Raw genomic sequence first — 20,679 nt, forward strand, 5'->3', positions numbered from 1 at the left:
CACAAATACAGTTATGACATATACACAATTAATAAAAAAACTTGCGCAAAAATATAATCAATAAGCAACTAGCCCAAATATGAACACAACTGTTCAATTCCACAAATACACATACAAAAACATTTACAATTAATACACGACTTGCACAAGCAAAACACAATTTGTGGGATTATAATCAATACATAACTGCAGTTATCATACAATGTATGCAAATTACATAACCTGCACAAAATATTAAACAACTTGCACAAGTATAATAATTATGTTATTTGTGCAAATACAAACACAACCAACTAGGCCAAACAAAACTCAATTTGCATGATATTTTTCTAGGTATATTTAGGACATTATTTATAATATGCTGAGTTTGACCAGTTTCAAGTTTCACCCCCCCCCCCCCACCAAAAAAAATAATATTAGAATTTCACATGAATGAATGATACGTCTGTCATCCTATGAGCTCAGTATAAAGACACATACATTTACCATTAATGTTTCAACATTACGAGTGCTAGACTATTCATCTAACATCTGTCAATCGTTTTTAATGCCTTATTAATAACCCCTTGTTACATCTTCAATCATGTCACCCATATTTATTTGGGCATACCATCCAACATGCTTATTGGTTCTAGCCATAGTTATATTAGGGACAGGTGGGGTAACCCGCTCTCGCACAAAACAGCACATATATGACTTACTGCTTATAGTCAATATTTTGCTTATGAATTAGTACATATGTGGTATATTCCCAGTTATATTTTTTTCATGGACCAAACTCTTCCTCACGTACCAATTTACGTCTCACAGTACCCGTCCATCGCCGTAGACAGCAGAATAGTCGTGATTGGATCAATTATAATGAAAAGTGTAGTTTTCAGGTCCCACATGGGTTGTGAAATTTACCTACTATAGTCCATGCTCTTAGAATATTACAGATCACCTACATCCTATTGTAGGCTTGTAATTTTGTTTTGAGAATTATTAGTTATTCTTAGTAAATTATAATAAGCATTATAATTTATTACATAAAATTAAGGTACTTCACCTATCAACTTTATATACACTAGTTGGTGCTTTAAAAACTTTAAAGAATGTATTATAGAAACGCCAACAGAAAACGATGTTACGTTGGAACGTCAATGGGGTAGACTACTGCAAACAAGATGGTATAGTGTCTACGACCTACTGTAGGATGGGTATAGCGTCCACTACCACCTTTTAGGTGGGTAAGGGGTCCATACCACTTGTAAGATGGGTCTGGGTCCAACAACTGCCCATAGGATGGGTATTGGGACCACTATCATCCACAGGATGAGTATGGCGTCCACTACCGCCTGCAGGATGGGTATGGGGTCCACTACTGTCCACTGGATGGATATATGTTCCACTTCCGCCTAAAGGATGTGTGTGGCGTCCATTATACCGCCCACAAGATGGGTATGGGGTCCAATACCGCCCACAGGGTGGGTATGGAGCCACGTCCATCCACAGGATAGGTATATGCTCGACTACCGCCCACAAAATGAGTATGGGGTCCACTACCAGCCACAGAATGGGTATTAGGTCCACTACCGCCCATATGATGGGTATTGGGTCGAGAACTACTCACAGGATGGGTATGGGGGTTTTCTTCCACCCACAGCATGGGTATGGGGTCACTACCACCCACAGGATGAGCATGGGGTCAACTACTGCCCACAGGATTGGTATGGGGTGCACTACCACCTACAGGATGGGTATGGGGTCCAATACCGCCCACAGGATTGGTATGGGTCCAATACCGCCCACAGGATTGGTATGGGTCCAATACCGCCCACAGGGCGGTCATGTATTTTTCGTTACAAATGGTGAGGGACACATTATGGCGCAGGGCTGTTTTCAATTTTTCCAACGGTTGCTTCTGGTCCCAGCATATTTTTTTCAATTTTTATTCGTTAGTACTTCATAGTCTCCTAATATTTTCATTCATTTATCGTCTTCTCCCGTCCATCATATGCAATTTTTCAAAATGCGAGATTAAAAGGTTGGCTCCTCGGGCACAGACATCGTTAATGGTCAGTGACGTCACCTAGTCTTCATCTTCCCTGTATATAACCGCTTTTTGATATGGAGTATTTATTCCCAATCCATACTTATCTAGACTTTTTATATATATACTGCCCATCCAAAAGATAGTATAATAACCATACGAATGAATGAAATTCACCATCAGCCATTGCATGTAACTAACATGTATCTGAGCGTTCACCCTTGTTACCGAACCAGTATTTACCCAGGTCTTTCCTAAATGTAAAACTTATCCAATTTGTACCCATTGTTTTGTGTTCTGTCTCGTGTTTATAGTATTAATGGCCTATAAATATCCCCCCTTTGTCATGTCCATTCTCTCACACACCTCTATCATGTCACCCCTATTTCTTCTTCGCCTTTCTAGAGTATGTAATTTAAGCTTGTCAATCTTTTCCTCAAGGATTGTTTTTGAGCATAGGGAGACTTCAACAGGGATTTCAGTAGTATTCCATGTACATGCGAATATTCAGTTATTCCAAAAACAGGCTACGTCAACACTAAGCCGTTTTTATTTAATTCCTCCTTCACTGCTAGTGCGTTGTACGTCTCAAATTCGCTCAAAACATTCTCCCCACACACCTTAATGTAGCATATAACAAATCAAATACTCATTCAGTGTGCATAGATATGAACTACAATGAGTAAAAGCCACCTCGCATGTTTTGAAATTTACAGGCGATATTTGATGAAATTTCATCACAGGCGATATTTGGATACATTTGCTCATATTTCCTGTTATTCAATTCATAAGCCCTATCAAACCTAACCTAACCTAACCTATTATAATAGAAACAAAAACATTCTACAGACCAGTTGTTGTTGTTTTATCGACGTTGCAAAAAGCTGCCTAGTATAGGGATAGACTATTAACTCCCTTTAACAAATAGGTGTTAAGGCTCCCCCTCAGCGACCTGACTTTTCAAACTGTGTGACGTCACCAGATGGCCAATGGGTTCTTGGTATGGTACTTGCATATGTAGTCTGTTAAATGTTACTATTCAAAATGGCTAGACTATCCATTCCCCACCTAACCTAATCAGAGGTTTAGGAATATACAGTATATAGGTTTTTATTATTTTATTGGTTATAAAAGATAACATTCTGGTCTTAACAGAAAAATTGCAAGGGGAAACAAGCATAGTATTTCAGATGTCGGTCATATCAATCCTAGATCTTGGTAAATTTTTATGAGAGAGACCAGCATCAAATCTGGAACAATGAATAAAAACATATGAGCAACACAGCACAATAATAATAATAATAATAATAATAATAATAATAATAATAATAATTCAGCAATAACAGGAAAAGACAATATATAGCATTCATCCGAAAATATAGTTACAGCTCAGTAATATGATGATTCATCACAGAGCGATAGACATTTATCCTGTCCTTCTATGCAAAATGTCTTTTTGCAGTTAGGCATTGCAAAATTAAAATATGCAAATTGAATTATCTTCCTGTCATTCATATTATATTCCCCGTATTCAAATAAAGTTTCAAATTTATGTAGTGCAGCTCTCAAGTTCAGGCTACATAATTGATAGACAAAAAACAAGACATAGGTTTCACAATAATATGAGTCCATACTCTGTATGCGTCTTGTGAACATGTATACTCTATAATCTTCAAAATAAGAGAGAAATTCTTGTAAATATCTCGAATGGAATTCCATCTTCACCCCCAATACAATCTAACAGGGCGATAATAGTTCCTGGAGGTTTATTGTGTACATATACGGTCATCCAATGTCCCAACAGCAATGCACGGGATTTATCATCTAAAGTATTTAAAATAAATACCACTGGCTCCTTAATTAATTTCTTGAAGATTCTCCGTACATCATTCGCTATATAACACCCGATATATATGGCTTCTTCCCTAAATATATATTTTTCAACCCGTTGTTTATTTCCAAGCAATTCATGTTTCTCAGGCTCTCGTTCTGCAAATAACACGTCGGTCAGCATTAATTTCCGTAACCCCAGTAGTTGGACCAAACAGCAGTATAACTATATTTCCCACTATGACTGTATTAAATTCCAATGTAATTCTTAAATTCCCTGTCGCTTCCAAGGAAACTGTACCCTTTATTTCTCTGGCAATAAATTAAAGGCCAGCAGAGTTTGTCCTTTAACGAACGATTCGTAGGATAATATATTATCTACATTAAATCCTACATCATTCAGAACCATTTAATATAATTTCGAAAATTTTTTGGGGAAATCACACGCTATATTAAATAAACTCGTGCCATTCACTTAGATATATACGTTGCTCAAGGCAGAATTGTTGAAATATAATGGGTTTAGGGTATAATCTCCAGAAACCGCTTCCATATCAATAATGACCATGTATAACTTCTCAGTATCACTCGACCTCAGGGTTGGTGCATAGTTAATGATTTTTGGCCCTGATCTAAAATATAGGTTTTAAATAGGGTTTCATCAAATATATACGTTACTGGTCCATTATTTTGGGCGAGTGCTCTGTTGATAGCTAGTAACCCAGAAGGGAATGGGGGTTAATCTATCAATACATAGGGGGCCATATTTTTATTATATTTATAATTAGCAGTTGCTGTATCACTACCAATAGCCCATTTATCACTATTTAACTATAAACGTATTCTTACATCTACGTTATCCAGTAAATCTTCGCTAATAGATGCAATATCCTGAAGTAATTTAAACCTGTTTTGTAACATAGCACAGCCAAAGCACATCCTATCTTAACCTAACCTAACTAACCTATCCTTAACCTTTACCTAACCTTAACCTAACGTAAACTAACACAACTAAGTCAATAAATTATCGTCTTAACATAAAATAATAATAATAATTCAAATAAACTATTTGGAAAAAATTTATTGAATATAAAGAAAATCTCTCGGCGTATTAGGCAACTCGGGCCTTGCATAGTAGGCCGAGAAGTGCGTTCTGGCTACTAGGTACGACATATATATATATACATATATATATATATACATATATATATATATATATATATATATATATATATATATATATATATATATATATATATATATATATATATATATGTCGTACCTAGTAGCCAGAACTCACTTCTCAGCCTACTATTCAAGGCCCGATTTGCCTAATAAGCCAAGTTTTCCTGAATTAATATATTTACTATAATTTTTTTCGTATGAAATGATAAAGCAACCCTTTTCTCTATGTATGAGGTCAATTTTTTGTTATTGGAGTTAAAATTAACGTAGATATATGACCGAACCTAACCAACCCTACCTAACCTAACCTAACCTATATTTATAGGTAAGGTTAGGTTAGGTAGCCAAAAAAAGCTAGGTTAGGTTAGGTTAGGTAGGTTAGGTAGACGAAAAAACATTAATTCATGAAAACTTGGCTTATTAGGCAAATCGGGCCTTGAATAGTAGGCTGAGAAGTGCGTTCTGGCTATTAGGTACGACATATATATATATATATATATATATATATATATATATATATATATATATATATATATATGTCGTACCTAGTAGCCAGAACGCACTGCTCAGCCTACTATGCAAGGCCCGATTTGCCTAATAAGCCAAGTTTTCATGAATTAATTGTTTTTCGACTACCTAACCTACCTAACCTAACCTAACCAAACTTTTTCGGTTCCTAACTTAACCTAACCTATAAAGATAGGTTAGGTTAGGTTAGGTAGGGTTGGTTAGGTTCGGTCTTATATCTACGTCAATTTTAACTCCAATAAAAAAAAATGACCTTATACATAATGAAATGGGTAGCTTTATCATTTCATAAGAAAAACATTTGAGAAAATATATTAATTCAGGAAAACTTGGCTTATTAGGCAAATCGGGCCTTGCATAGTAGGCTGAGAAGTGCGTTCTGGCTACTAGGTACGACATATATATATATATATATATATATATATATATATATATATATATATATATATATATATATATATATATATATATATATATATATATATTATGAAATATTATGTTTTCTCAATTTTTTTTCTTATGAAATGATAAAGCTACCCATTTCATTATGTATAAGGTCATTTTTTTTTATTGGAGTTAAAATTAACGTAGATATATGACCGAACCTAACCAACCCTACCTAACCTAACCTAACCTAACCTAACCTATCTTTATAGGTTAGGTTAGGTTAGGTAGCCGAAAAAGTTAGGTTAGGTTAGGTTAGGTAGGTTAGGTAGTCGAAAAACAATTAATTCATGAAAACTTGACTTATTAGGCAAATTGGGCCTTGCATAGTAGGCTGAGAAGTGCGTTCTGGCTACTAGGTACGACATATATATATATATATATATATATATATATATATATATATATATATATATATATATATATATATATATATATATATATATATATATATATATATATATATATATATATATATTAGTATATTTTGGTAGCAGTCTTTCCTGTAGACATATATTATTAAATATGACCGAAAAAGTAAGATTAATAATTCTAACACGAATTTTCTCAATCTTTCGTACATTTCTTTTCACTGTTGGTGGTAATTCAAAAATCAATTCTCCAAAATTCATTTTTATTTCTAGTCTGACGTGACACTTGAGAGCGTTTCGTAAAACTTATTACATTTTCAAAGACTTTAGTTAACACATACACAACTGAATAGAACTTACACATCCCCGATTTGTTTATATCTACATTTGAGTGAGGTGGATGGGGTGAGGTGGTATTAATAGGGTATTAATTTCATCAACACAAGACAGAACACGAAAAAATGGGTATTGAATGGAAGTGATTGTAGAAAGCCTATTGGTCCATATTTCTTGATGCTTCTATATTGGAGCGGAGTCTTGAGGTGGGTAGAATATAGTTGTGCATTAGTTGGCTGTTGATTGCTGGTGTTGACTTTTTAATGTGTAGTGCCTCGCAAACGTCAAGCCGTCTGCTATCGCTGTATCTATCGATGATTTCTGTGTTGTTTACAAGGATTTCTCTGGCGATGGTTTGGTTGTGGGAAGAGATTATATGTTCCTTAATGGAGCCCTGTTGCTTATGCATCGTTAAACGCCTAGAAAGAGATGTTGTTGTCTTACCTATATACTGGGTTTTTTTGGAGCTTACAATCCCCAAGAGGGCATTTGAAGGCATAGACGACGTTGGTCTCTTTTAAAGCGTTCTGCTTTGTGTCTGGAGAGTTTCTCATGAGTAGGCTGGCCGTTTTTCTGGTTTTATAGTAAATCGTCAGTTGTATCCTCTGATTTTTGTCTGTAGGGATAACGTTTCTATTAACAATATCTTTCAGGACCCTTTCCTCCGTTTTATGAGCTGTGGAAAAGAAGTTCCTGTAAAATAGTCTAATAGGGGGTATAGGTGTTGTGTTAGTTGTCTCTTCAAAGGTTGCATGGCGTTTCACTTTCCTTCTTATGATGTCTTCGATGAAACCATTGGAGAAGCCGTTGTTGACTAGGACCTGCCTTACCCTACAGAGTTCTTCATCGACTTGCTTCCATTCTGAGCTGTGGCTGAGAGCACGGACGACATATTCGTTAACAACACTCCTCTTGTACTTGTCTGGGCAGTCGCTGTTGGCATTTAGGCACATTCCTATGTTCGTTTCGTTAGTGTAGACTGCAGTGTGGAAACCTCCGCTCTTTTCCATGACTGTTACATCTAGAAAGGGCAGCTTCCCATCCTTTTCCATCTCGTAAGTGAAACGCAGCACGGAACTCTGCTCAAACGCCTCCTTCAGCTCCTGCAGATGTCTGACATCAGGTACCTGTGTAAAAATGTTGTCAACATACCTGCAGTATATGGCCGGTTTCAAGTTCATGTCGACTAAGACTTTTTGCTCGATGGTACCCATGTAGAAGTTTGCAAACAGGACACCTAGGGGAGAACCCATGGCGACCCCATCTACTTGCTTATACATGTGCCCATCCGGGCTCAAGAAAGGTGCCTCTTTAGTACAAGCTTGGAGTAGTTTCCTTAGAATATTCTCTGGTATGTCAAGTGTAGTGCCTCGCAAAAAAGCGATAGCAGATGGCTTGACGTTTGCGAGGCACTACACATTAAGATGTCAACACCAGCAATCAACAGCCAATTAATGCACAACTATATTCTACCCACCGCAAAACTCCGCTCCAATATAGAAGCATCAAGAAATATGGACCAATAGGCTTTCTACAATCACTTCCATTCAATACCCATTGTTTCGTGTTCTGTCTTGTGTTGATGAATTTAATACCCTATTAATACCACCTCACCCCATCCACCTCACTCAAATGTAGATATAAACAAATCGGAGATGTGTAAGTTCTATTCAGTTGTGTATCTGTAAACTAAAGTCTTTGAAAATGTAATAAGTTTTACGAAACGCGCTCAAGTGTTGCGTCAGACTAGAAATAAAAATGAATTTTGGAGAATTGATTTTTGAATTACCACCAGCAATGAAAAGAAATGCACGAAAGATTGAGAAAATTCGTATTAGAATTATTAATCTTACTTTTTCGGTCATATTTAATAGTATATATATATATATATATATATATATATATATATATATATATATATATATATATATATATATATATATATATATATATATATGTATGTTGTACCTAGTAGTCAGAACGTCATACTCGGCCTACTATGCAAGGGTCGATTTGCCTAATAAGCCAAGTATTCCTGAATTTATATATTTTTCAATATTTTTTTCTTATGAAATGATAAAGCTACCCATTTCATTATGCATGAGATAATTTTTATTAAATTTGAGTTAAAACTAACGTAGATATATATGACCGAACCTAACCAACCCTACCTAACCTAACCTATCTTAACCTAACCTAAACTAACACACTTAAGTCAATCATTTATGTTCTTTATATAATATAATGATAATAATTAAAAAAAAACTAATTTGAAACAATTTATTGAAAATAAAGAAAATCACTCGGCCTACTAAATCACTAAAATCATCGCTGTATCTATCAATGATTTCTGTGTTGTTTGTTAGGACTTTTCTGGTGATTGTATGGTTGTGAGAGGAGATTATATGTTCCTTTATTGGGCCCTGTTGTTTATGCATTGTTAATCGCCTGGAAAGAGACGTTGTTGTCTTGCCTATATACTGAGTTCTTTAGGGCTTACAGTCCCCAAGTGGGAATTTGAAGGCATAGACGACGTTGATTTCCTTCAAGGCATTCTGCTTTGTATCTGGAGAGTTTTTCATTAGTAGGTTGGCCGTTTTTGCTTTGTTTTATAGTAAATCATCAATTGTGTTTCCTGATTTTTGTCTGTAGGGATATCGTTCTTATCAACAATATCTTTCAAGACCTTTTCTTCCGTTTTATGAGCTGTCGAGAAGAAGTTCCTGTAAAATAGTCTAATAGGGGGTACATGTGTTATGTTAGTTTACTCTTCAGAGGTTGCATGACGTTTTACCTTTCTTTTTATGATGTCTTTAATATAAACATTACAGAAGCCATTGTTGACTAGGACCTGCCTTACCCTACAGAGTTCTTCATCGACTTGCTTCCATTCTGAGCTGTGGCTGAGAGCACGGACGACATATTCGTTAACAACACTCCTCTTGTACTTGTCTGGGCAGTCGCTGTTGGCATTTAGGCACATTCCTATGTTTGTTTCCTTAGTGTAGACTACAGTGTGGAAACCTCCGCTCTTTTCCATGACTGTTACATCTAGAAAGGGCAGCTTCCCATCCTTCTCCATCTCGTAAGTGAAACTTAACACAGAATTCCGCTTGAATGCCTCCTTCAGCTGCTGTAGACGTCTGACATCAGGTACCTGTGTAAAATTGGCTTCAACATATCTGCAGTATATGGCAGGTTTCGAGTCCATGTCAACTAAGACCTTCTGCTCGATGGTACCATGTAGACGTTGGCAAACAGGACACCTAGGGGAGAACCCATGCGACCCCATATTTTAACCATAATTTTTTTCAAGGCACTAACTATTTCTTTAAATTTTATTAAACAATAGAGATTTTATAAAAAAATTGACAATATCCTGAGTTACTTTACAATTTATTTAAATATTTTAGTTTCGTTTTATTTTTTATAAAACTGTAATATCAATATAGATATAGGTTCAGTACTAATTGTAATATCTTAACATACTAAGAAGGTTAGGTTAGGTTGTTGTTTTCTATTCAGCTTTTCAAGGTAAACTCAAATATTCACAATAAATTAGTATGTCACATAAACACTTATTCATAAGCAAGATGTTGACTATAAGCAAGTGCGAGAACGGATTGAACGACGAGTGTCCACCAACCATAACACATAAATTTAACTTAACATTTATTAAAATGTTAACTCATAATCAGCTGACTGATGTTTGTGTTGTTCCAGGTACCTGGTTCATAATCAGCTGACTGTTGTTTGTGTTGTTCCAGGTACCCGGCTCATAATCAGCTGACTGTTGTTTGTGTTGTTCCAGGTACCTGGTTCATAATCAGCTGACTCTGATGTTTGTGTTGTTCCAGGTACCTGGTTCATAATCAGCTGACTCTGATGTTTGTGTTGTTCCAGGTACCTGGTTCATAATCAGCTGACTCTGATGTTTGTGTTGTTCCAGGTACCTGGCTCATAATCAGCTGACTCTGATGTTTGTGTTGTTCCAGGTACCTGGTTCATAATCAGCTGACTCTGATGTTTGTGTTGTTCCAGGTACCTGGTTCATAATCAGCTGACTCTGATGTTTGTGTTGTTCCAGGTACCTGGCTCATAATCAGCTGACTCTGATGTTTGTGTTGTTCCAGGTACCTGGCTCATAATCAGCTGACTCTGATGTTTGTGTTGTTCCAGGTACCTGGTTCATAATCAGCTGACTCTGATGTTTGTGTTGTTCCAGGTACCTGGTTCATAATCAGCTGACTCTGATGTTTGTGTTGTTCCAGGTACCTGGCTCATAATCAGCTGACTCTGATGTTTGTGTTGTTCCAGGTACCTGGCTCATAATCAGCTGACTCTGATGTTTGTGTTGTTCCAGGTACCTGGTTCATAATCAGCTGACTCTGATGTTTGTGTTGTTCCAGGTACCTGGTTCATAATCAGCTGACTGTTGTTTGTGTTGTTCCAGGTACCTGGCTCATAATCAGCTGACTCTGGAGAACCAGACTTTTCCATATCTTCCAAATCTTACCTACTTGTAAGTAGACAATTTATGGTTGTTGATGTGTGTGTGTGTGTGTGTGTGTGTGTGTGTGTGTGTGTGTGTGTGTGTGTGTGTGTGTGTGTGTGTGTGTGTGTGTGTACTCACCTAATTGTACTCACCTAATTGTGCTTGCGGGGGTTGAGCTCTGGCTCTTTGGTCCCGCCTCTCAACCGTCAATCAACTGGTGTACAGATTCCTGAGCCTATTGGGCTCTATCATATCTACATTTGAAACTGTGTATGGAGTCAGCCTCCACCACATCACTTCCTAATGCATTCCATTTGCTAACTACTCTGACACTGAAAAAGTTCTTTCTAACGTCTCTGTGGCTCATTTGGGTACTCAGCTTCCACCTGTGTCCCCTTGTTCGCGTCCCACCAGTGTTGAAAAGTTCATCCTTGTTTACCCGGTCGATTCCCCTGAGGATTTTGTAGGTTGTGATCATGTCCCCCCTTACTCTTCTGTCTTCCAGTGTCGTGAGGTGCATTTCCCGCAGCCTTTCCTCATAACTCATGCCTCTTAGTTCTGGGACTAGTCTAGTAGCATACCTTTGGACTTTTTCCAGCTTCGTCTTGTGCTTGACAAGGTACGGGCTCCATGCTGGGGCCGCATACTCCAGGATTGGTCTTACATATGTGGTGTACAAGATTCTGAATGATTCCTTACACAGGTTCCTGAACGCCGTTCTGATGTTAGCCAGCCTCGCATATGCCGCAGACGTTATTCTCTTTATGTGGGCTTCAGGAGACAGGTTTGGTGTGATATCAACTCCTAGATCTTTCTCTCTGTCTGTTTCATTAAGTACTTCATCTCCTATTCTGTATCATGTGCCTGGCCTCCTGTTTCCACTGCCTAGTTTCATTACTTTGCATTTACTCGGGTTGAACTTCAACAGCCATTTGTTGGACCATTCACTCAGTCTATCAAGGTCATCTTGTAGCCTCCTACTATCATCCTCTGTTTCAATCCTCCTCATAATTTTTGCATCGTCGGCAAACATTGAGAGGAACGAATCTATACCCTCTGGGAGATCATTTACATATACCAGAAACAGTATAGGTCCAAGGACTGACCCCTGCGGGACTCCACTTGTGACGTCTCGCCAATCTGAGACCTCACCCCTCACACAGACTCGTTGTCTCCTGTTGCTTAGGTATTCCTCTATCCACCGGAGTACCTTCCCTCTCACTCCAGCCTGCATCTCCAACTTTCGCACTAGCCTCTTGTGTGGCACTGTATCAAAGGCTTTCTGACAATCCAAAAATATGCAGTCTGCCCACCCTTCTCTTTCTTGCCTTATTTTTGTTGCCTGGTCGTAGAATTCAAGTAACCCTGTGAGGCAGGACCTGCCATCCCTGAACCCATGTTGATGCTGTGTTACAAAGTTCCTTCGCTCCAGATGCTCCACTAGTTTTTTTCGCACAATCTTCTCCATCAGCTTGCATGGTATGCAGGTTAGGGACACTGGCCTGTAGTTCAGTGCCTCCTGTCTATCCCCTTTCTTGTATATCGGGACTACGTTAGCTGCTTTCCAAATATCTGGCAGTTCCCCTGTTGCCAGTGATTTGTTATACACTATGGAGAGTGGTAGGCTCAGTTCTCTTGCTCCTTCCTTTAGAACCCAAGGGGAGATTCCATCTGGGCCTATAGCCTTCGTCACGTCCAACTCTAGTAAACACTTCCCCACTTCCCCACTGGTAATCTCAAACTCTTCCAGTGGTTCCTGGTTAGCTATTCCCTCACTTACCTCTGGAATTTCTCCTTGTTCTAAGGTGAAGACCTCCTGGAATTTCTTATTCAATTCCTCACACACTTCCTTGTCATTTGTAGTGAATCCTTCCGCCCCTATCCTTAATCTCATAACCTGTTCCTTTACTGTTGTTTTTCTCCTAATGTGGCTATGCAACAATTTAGGCTGAGTCTTTGCCTTGCTTGCGATGTCATTTTCGTATTGTCTTTCTGCCTCTCTTCTCATCCTGACATATTCATTCCTGGCATTCTGGTATCTTTCTCTGCTCTCCAGTGTCCTGTTATTGTGTGTGTGTGTGTGTGTGTGTGTGTGTGTGTGTGTGTGTGTGTGTGTGTGTGTGTGTATTCACCTAGTTGTATTCACCTAGTTGTGCTTGCAGGGGTTGAGCTCTGCTCTTTCGGCCCGCCTCTCAACTGTCAATCAACTGTTACTAACTACTATTTTTGTCCACACACACACACACACACACACACACACACACACACACACACACACACACACACACACACACACACACACACACACACACACACACACACACACACACACACACACACACACACACACACACACACACACACATATACACACACACACACACACACACACACACACACACACACACACACACACACACACACACACACACACACACACACACACACACACACACACACACACACAGGAAGCAGTTCCGTATCAGCTGTCTAACTCTCAGGTACCTATTTACTTCTAAGTAAAGGGAGCATTCAGAGTGAAAGAAACTTTCCCTATTTGTTTCTGCCTGGTACGGGAATCGAACCCAGGCCATAAAATTAGGAATCCTGCGTGCTGTCCACTCAGCTACCAGACCCCCCGTGTACCTACCAAATTGTACTTACCTAATTGTGCTTGTAGAGGTTGAGCTCTGGCTCTTTGGTCCCTCCTCTGAACTGTCAATCAACTAATGTACAGGTTCCTGAGCCTACTGGGCTCTATCATATCTACATTTGAAACTGTGTATGGAGTCAGCCTCCACCACATCACTTCCTAATGCATTCCATTTGTCAACCACTCTGACACTGAAAAAATGCTTTCTGACGTCTCTATGGTTCATTTGGGAACTCAATTTCCTCCTGTGTCCCCTTGTACGTGTAGCCCTTGTGGTAAATAGTCTGTCTTTATGTACCCTATGAATTCCTCTGTGAAAGATCTAGGAGCTGATATCATGCCGAACCTGTCTCCTGAAGCCCACATCAAAAGAATATAATCAGCGGCGTATGCAAGGCTGGCTAACATCAGAACCGCATTTAAAAACTAGTTTAAGGAAGCATTCAGAACCCTGTATACCACATATGTCAGACCAATCCTGAAGTATGCAGCTCCAGCCTTGGATCCATGGCTAGTTAAATACAAGACAAAGTTAGAAAAGATTCAGAGGTATGCCACCAGACTAGTCCCAAAACTGAGAGATATGAGTTACGAGGAAAGGGCACGGGAGCTAAACCTCACGCCTCTGGAAGACAGAAGAGTAAGGGGAGATATGATCACCACCTACAAAATTCTCAGAGAAATTGACAGGGTGGACTAAGAAAGCTTATTTAGCATGGGGTGGAACATAGACAAGGGGACCCAGGTAGAAACGGAGTACCCAAATGAGCCACAGAGACAATAGAAAGAATTTGTTTCAGTGTCAGAGTAGTTAATAAATGTAATGCAGAAGGCAGTGATTTGGTGGAGGCTGATTCCATACACAGTTTCATATGTAGATATGATAGATCTCAATAAGCTCAGGAGCCTGTACACCAGTTGATTGACAGTTGAAAGGCGGGAAAAGAGAGCCGAAGCCCAATCCCCGCAAGCACAACTAGGTGAATACACACACGCACAGCCCCAGGATGCAACCAATAGCAGCTGTTTAACTGCTTGGTACCTATTTACTACTAGGTGAACAGAGGTATTATGTGCAAGAAACTCTGCACATTAGCTTCTGACTCGACCGGAAACCGAACATAGGCCCCTTGGAACCACAACCCTAGAGCGCTGCTCACTGGGTACTCACCTATTTGTGTTTGCGGAGGTTGAACTTCGGCCTTATGGTCCCGCCACTCAACTGTCAATCAACTGGTGTACAGATTCCTGAGCCTATTGGGCTCTATGATATCTGCATTTGAAACTGTGTACGGAGTCAGCCTCCACCATATCACTGCGAAATGCATTCCATTTGTTAACTACTCTGACACTAAACAAGTTCTTTCTAATATCTCTATGGCTCATTTGGATACTCAGTTGCTACCTGTTTCCAACTATATTCCTGCAGGCACCTGTTTGTGATTTGTAATTGCAATTGTGATTTCTGTGTGTACCTGTGTCCCTTTGGACATGTACTGCCTGTGTTATATGAACTGTCTTTATCTTCCTTATCAATTCCTCTGAGAATCTTGTATGTGGTGATTATATCTCCCCTAACTTTTCTGTTTTCCAGCGAAGCGTGTGTGTGTGTGTGTGTGTGTGTGTGTACACACACTCACAAATTGGTGTGTATTGTGTGTACACAAATAGGTGCCTGCAGGCACTTATGTGTTTCTGCAGGATCGAGCATTAGCTTTTGGACCCCGCCTCTCTAACTGTCGGTTGTTTAAGGCAATGACTCATGTCCTATTTGCCCCTCATTACTTTTAAAATTATGAATGCTTCCAAAACTTGCTCCTTCAGCTCATTCCATTTTTCCACTACTCTTATGCTAAATTAAAACTTTCTAACATCTCTATGACTCATCTGAGTCTCAAGCTTCCTCCCATGCCCCTTGTTCTATTGGTATTCAATGTGAAATTTTTATCTATTTCCACCTTCAATCCCCTTAAGTATTTTATACGTCTCTATCATGTCTCCCTTCTCTTTCTTTTTTTCTTAATGTCATCAGGTTCAGTTCTTTCAGTCGGTCTTTATATTTTATCTCTCGAAATTTTGGGACGAGCCTCGTCGCAAACTTCTGTGCCTTTTCTATTTTTCTTATGTATTTCTTTAAGTTGAGGGTTCCATAATGGGGCTGCATATTTTAAGACTAGTCTCATGTAGGTATTGTATCGTGCTCTAACTGCTTCCTTACTTACGTTCCTGAATGATGTTCTAACTTTTGCTAGCATAGAGTGCGCTGCTGATGTTATCCTATTTACATGTGCCTAAGGAGGTAGATTCGGTGTGACGTCCACTCCCAGGTCTCTTTTTTTTTTAGTCGTTACAGCTAGGCAGTTTCTCTTCATTGTGTGCTCTTCCTCTAGTCTCCTGTCACCTATTACCATTTCCATCACCTTACACTTTCTCGTGTTGAACTCCAGTAGCCATTTCTCCTATCAACTTTGAAAAATGTTCAGGTCCTCTTGGAGTATCCTGGAATCCCAATCTGTCACAACTCATCTCGTTAGGTTCTCGTCAATGCACAAACATCGGCATATAAGACATGTCATTTACGTTTATTAGAAGACGTGTCATTTACGTATATTAGTAGACATGTCATATACGTATATTAGTAGACATGTAATTTATGTACATTAGAAATATAATTAGACTCAGCACAGATCCTTGAGATAATCTGCTTGCTACTCCTCTCCAGTTTGACTTCTCGCCACTGACTGTTACTCTCTGGCACCTGCTTGAAAGGTAATTCCTTACCCAAGTAAGGACTTTTCCGCATACTACCTCCTGCCTCTCAAGTTTGCATAGTAATCTCCTGTAAGGAACTGTATCAAAGGCTTTTTGGCAATCTAGAAATATGCAATCTGCCCAACCTTCTCTGTCCTGCCTTACACTTGTTACTTTATCACACAGCTCCAGAAGCCTTGTGAGGCATGAGTTCCCTTCCCAGAACCCATGTTGGCGGCTGTTTTGAGCTCCAAGAGCCTTGTTAGGCATGAGTTCCCTTCCCAGAACCCATGTTGGCGGCTGTTTTGAGCTCCAAGAGCCTTGTTAGGCATGAGTTTCCGTCCCTGAACTCTTACTGATGTTGGTTTTACATTCCTAATTCTCTAAGGGGTGTAACCAGTCTTAACCTGATAATTCTTTCAAGTACTTTGCAAGAGATGCTTGTCTGTGATACTGGTCAGTAGTTGAGTGCATTTTCTGTGTAATTACCTAAGTGTAGATTCCTAAGTGTAGTTACAGTATGAGAGCTATGGTCGTGGTGTCCCATCTTCCCAGTACTCTTTGTCGTATAACGCTTATATATGTTATGTATAAACTGTATGTGTGAATGTCTGTGAATATATGGTCTATTGATTTAAACATTACCTTGTTATGTGAGAGCAGTTGAAGCATTATCAGATACTATTCCAGTCCAAAGCCACGTAGACTGTTGGGGTAGAGTGACAGTCCCGCCTCATGCAGGTCAGAGATCGATCCCGATGGTTCTAGTGGTTTACCTTCCTTCACTCAATCCGCTCCTACGTCTTTGTCGTCATAACCCTTGCAAGTGTTACATAGTCGTAATGACTAACTGCTTTCTCTTGATAATTGCCTAAGGTTACCATTGTAGAATAATAATGGCAGGCGAGGCTAACACCCCTCTCTCTCGTCCCCGGCTCAGGTACCTGCACAACAACTCCCTCACCGCCATCACATCGGAGCTCCTCCTCAACCTGACGGCTCTCAGGACCCTGTGAGTACCCCACACACCTGCGTGTCCTGATGGCTCTCAGGACCCTGTGAGTACCCCACACACCTGGGTGTCCTGACGGTTCTCAGGACCCTGTGAGTACCCCACACACCTGGGCGTCCTGATGGTTCTCAGGACCCTGTGAGTACCCCACACACCTGGGCGTCCTGATGGTTCTCAGGACCCTGTGAGTACCCCACACACCTGCGTGTCCTGATGGCTCTCAGGACCCTGTGAGTACCCCACACACCTGGGTGTCCTGACGGTTCTCAGGACCCTGTGAGTACCCCACACACCTGGGCGTCCTGATGGTTCTCAGGACCCTGTGAGTACCCCACACACCTGGGCGTCCTGATGGTTCTCAGGACCCTGTGAGTACCCCACACACCTGGGCGTCCTGATGGCTCTCAGGACCCTGTGAGTACCCCACACACCTGGGCGTCCTGATGGTTCTCAGGACCCTGTGAGTACCCCACACACCTGGGCGTCCTGATGGTTCTCAGGACCCTGTGAGTACCCCACACACCTGGGCGTCCTGATGGTTCTCAGGACCCTGTGAGTACCCCACACACCTGGGCGTCCTGATGGCTCTCAGGACCCTGTGAGTACCCCACACACCTGGGCGTCCTGATGGTTCTCAGGACCCTGTGAGTACCCCACACACCTGGGCGTCCTGATGGCTCTCAGGACCCTGTGACTACCCCCACACACCTGGGTGTCCTGACGGTTCTCAGGACCCTGTGAGTACCCCACACACCTGGGCGTCCTGATGGCTCTCAGGACCCTGTGAGTACCCCCACACACCTGGGCGTCCTGATGGCTCTCAGGACCCTGTGAGTACCCCACACACCTGGGCGTCCTGATGGCTCTCAGGACCCTGTGAGTACCCCACACACCTGGGCGTCCTGATGGCTCTCAGGACCCTGTGAGTACCCCCACACACCTGGGCGTCCTGATGGCTCTCAGGACCCTGTGAGTACCCCCACACACCTGGGCGTCCTGATGGCTCTCAGGACCCTGTGAGTACCCCCACACACCTGGGCGTCCTGATGGCTCTCAGGACCCTGTGAGTACCCCACACACCTGGGCGTCCTGATGGCTCTCAGGACCCTGTGAGTACCCCACACACCTGGGCGTCCTGATGGCTCTCAGGACCCTGTGAGTACCGCACACACCTGGGCGTCCTGATGGCTCTCAGGACCCTGTGAGTACCCCACACACCTGGGTGTCCTGATGGCTCTCAGGACCCTGTGAGACCCCACACACCTGAGCGCCTGTGCGTCCCGGCACCGTTAACAACCTCTCTGTGGGTGTTACTGCACAGTAACAACCGTCCATGGGGTTTAGAACCCATCTGACTATATTATATATTGACCAGTGACCATTATGTGATACCACACGCATTATAATATAAGTTTGGGAGAGTTTATGAAAAAAAATATAATATGCAATTTAAAGTAATAACACCAGATTAATAAGTAATGGCAATGTCTTCCCACAGACATAATAACATAGGGTAAAACCCCACACGTGTGTATTTGTGAAATATATGTAAACATTTACACCAAGTCTTTCGGACTCTCTTGAGTGTGAAGGTGTCGGAAGTGTGGTTAGGACGAGACTTACATCTCAACGTCTAATGAGGCTGTTACCCGATGTTGTTGTAGTTTTAGATTTAGTTACTCTGAACGAAATGTCCATGTAGGCCGGGCTATAGTGAGTCCGTAAAGGCTGCTACCCAGGGTCTAATCCTCTAGTGGAGGTGCTCATCTGGATGCTATCCCTCGTAACCCACTCCGTAACCCAAGGAACGCGGCTAATGGAACTGCTTCCATTCATCCTTTTATTGAGATCTAATTTTAATTCACTCAATCATTTTCCTAGTAAAGCTATCCTCGGAAGTAAAACTTTTGTTGCCAGTAAAAGTATTCAAAGTATTTACGAGAACCCCTTCCACTACTCCTTCTAATTTTAATATTATTACTTTTATAGTTTATTTCACACATCTTACAGTCAATTGTGTGATCCTTTTACTAACTTCGGTTTGTTACGGAGGGAGTTACGAGGGATAGCATCCAGATGAACATCTCTGATAATAACAACTCCAGTTCTCAGAATATCCGGATTACAGAAAGGACACCTGACCATAATTCCATGGAAGACATTACCGCAGGTAATGTCTTCTACGGAAGTCATTACCTGCTGTCTTCTACGGAAGTCATTACCTGCTGTCTTCTACGGAAGTCATTACCTGCTGTCTTCTACGGAAGACAGACATGGGGCCTGACGGCTGAGTAGACAGCACACGGGATTTGTAGTCCTAAGGTTCCGGGTTCGAATCCCGGCGGAGGCGGAAACAAATAGGCAGAGTTTCTTTCACCCTGATGCTCCTGTTCACCTAGCAGTAAATAGGTACCTGGGAGTTAGACAGCTGCTACGGGCTGCTTCCTGGGGATGTGTAACAAAAAAGGAGGCCTGGTCGAGGACCGGGCCACAAGGACGCTAAGCCCCGAAATCATCTCAAGATAACCTTAAGATGGGTACATCGGCAGTCGGGAATAGAGGTGACCAGGTCAGGAGGTCAAGATGGATAAGAGGACTGGACCCAGGGTAGGATAAGAGGACTGGACCCAGGGTAGGATAAGAGGACTGGACCCAGGGTAGGATAAGAGGACTGGACCCAGGGTAGGATAAGAGGACTGGACCCAGGGTAGGATAAGAGGACTGGACCCAGGGTAGGATAAGAGGACTGGACCCAGGGTAGCAGCCTCAACGTTGTTGACACTCACACCAGTCACACAGTCTGCAGCTCGACCTGAGAGCATCCGGACGATGGTATGGACCACATTACCAATTATTAGTGAACCAGCGTTGCTGCTCCCAGTTTCAAAATGAAGAATGACTCCAGTCCTGACAGAGACGACCCTTACATTCCTGTAACCAACGCCAACAGGAAGAGCCACTCCACTAGAACACATCGAGGAAAAATGCTTGACCAACAAATTCTCCAACTACCCAGACAAAAAAAACAAAACACGTATTCAA

This window comes from Procambarus clarkii, chromosome 36, assembly GCF_040958095.1.
Source record: "Procambarus clarkii isolate CNS0578487 chromosome 36, FALCON_Pclarkii_2.0, whole genome shotgun sequence".
NCBI lineage: Eukaryota > Metazoa > Arthropoda > Malacostraca > Decapoda > Cambaridae > Procambarus > Procambarus clarkii.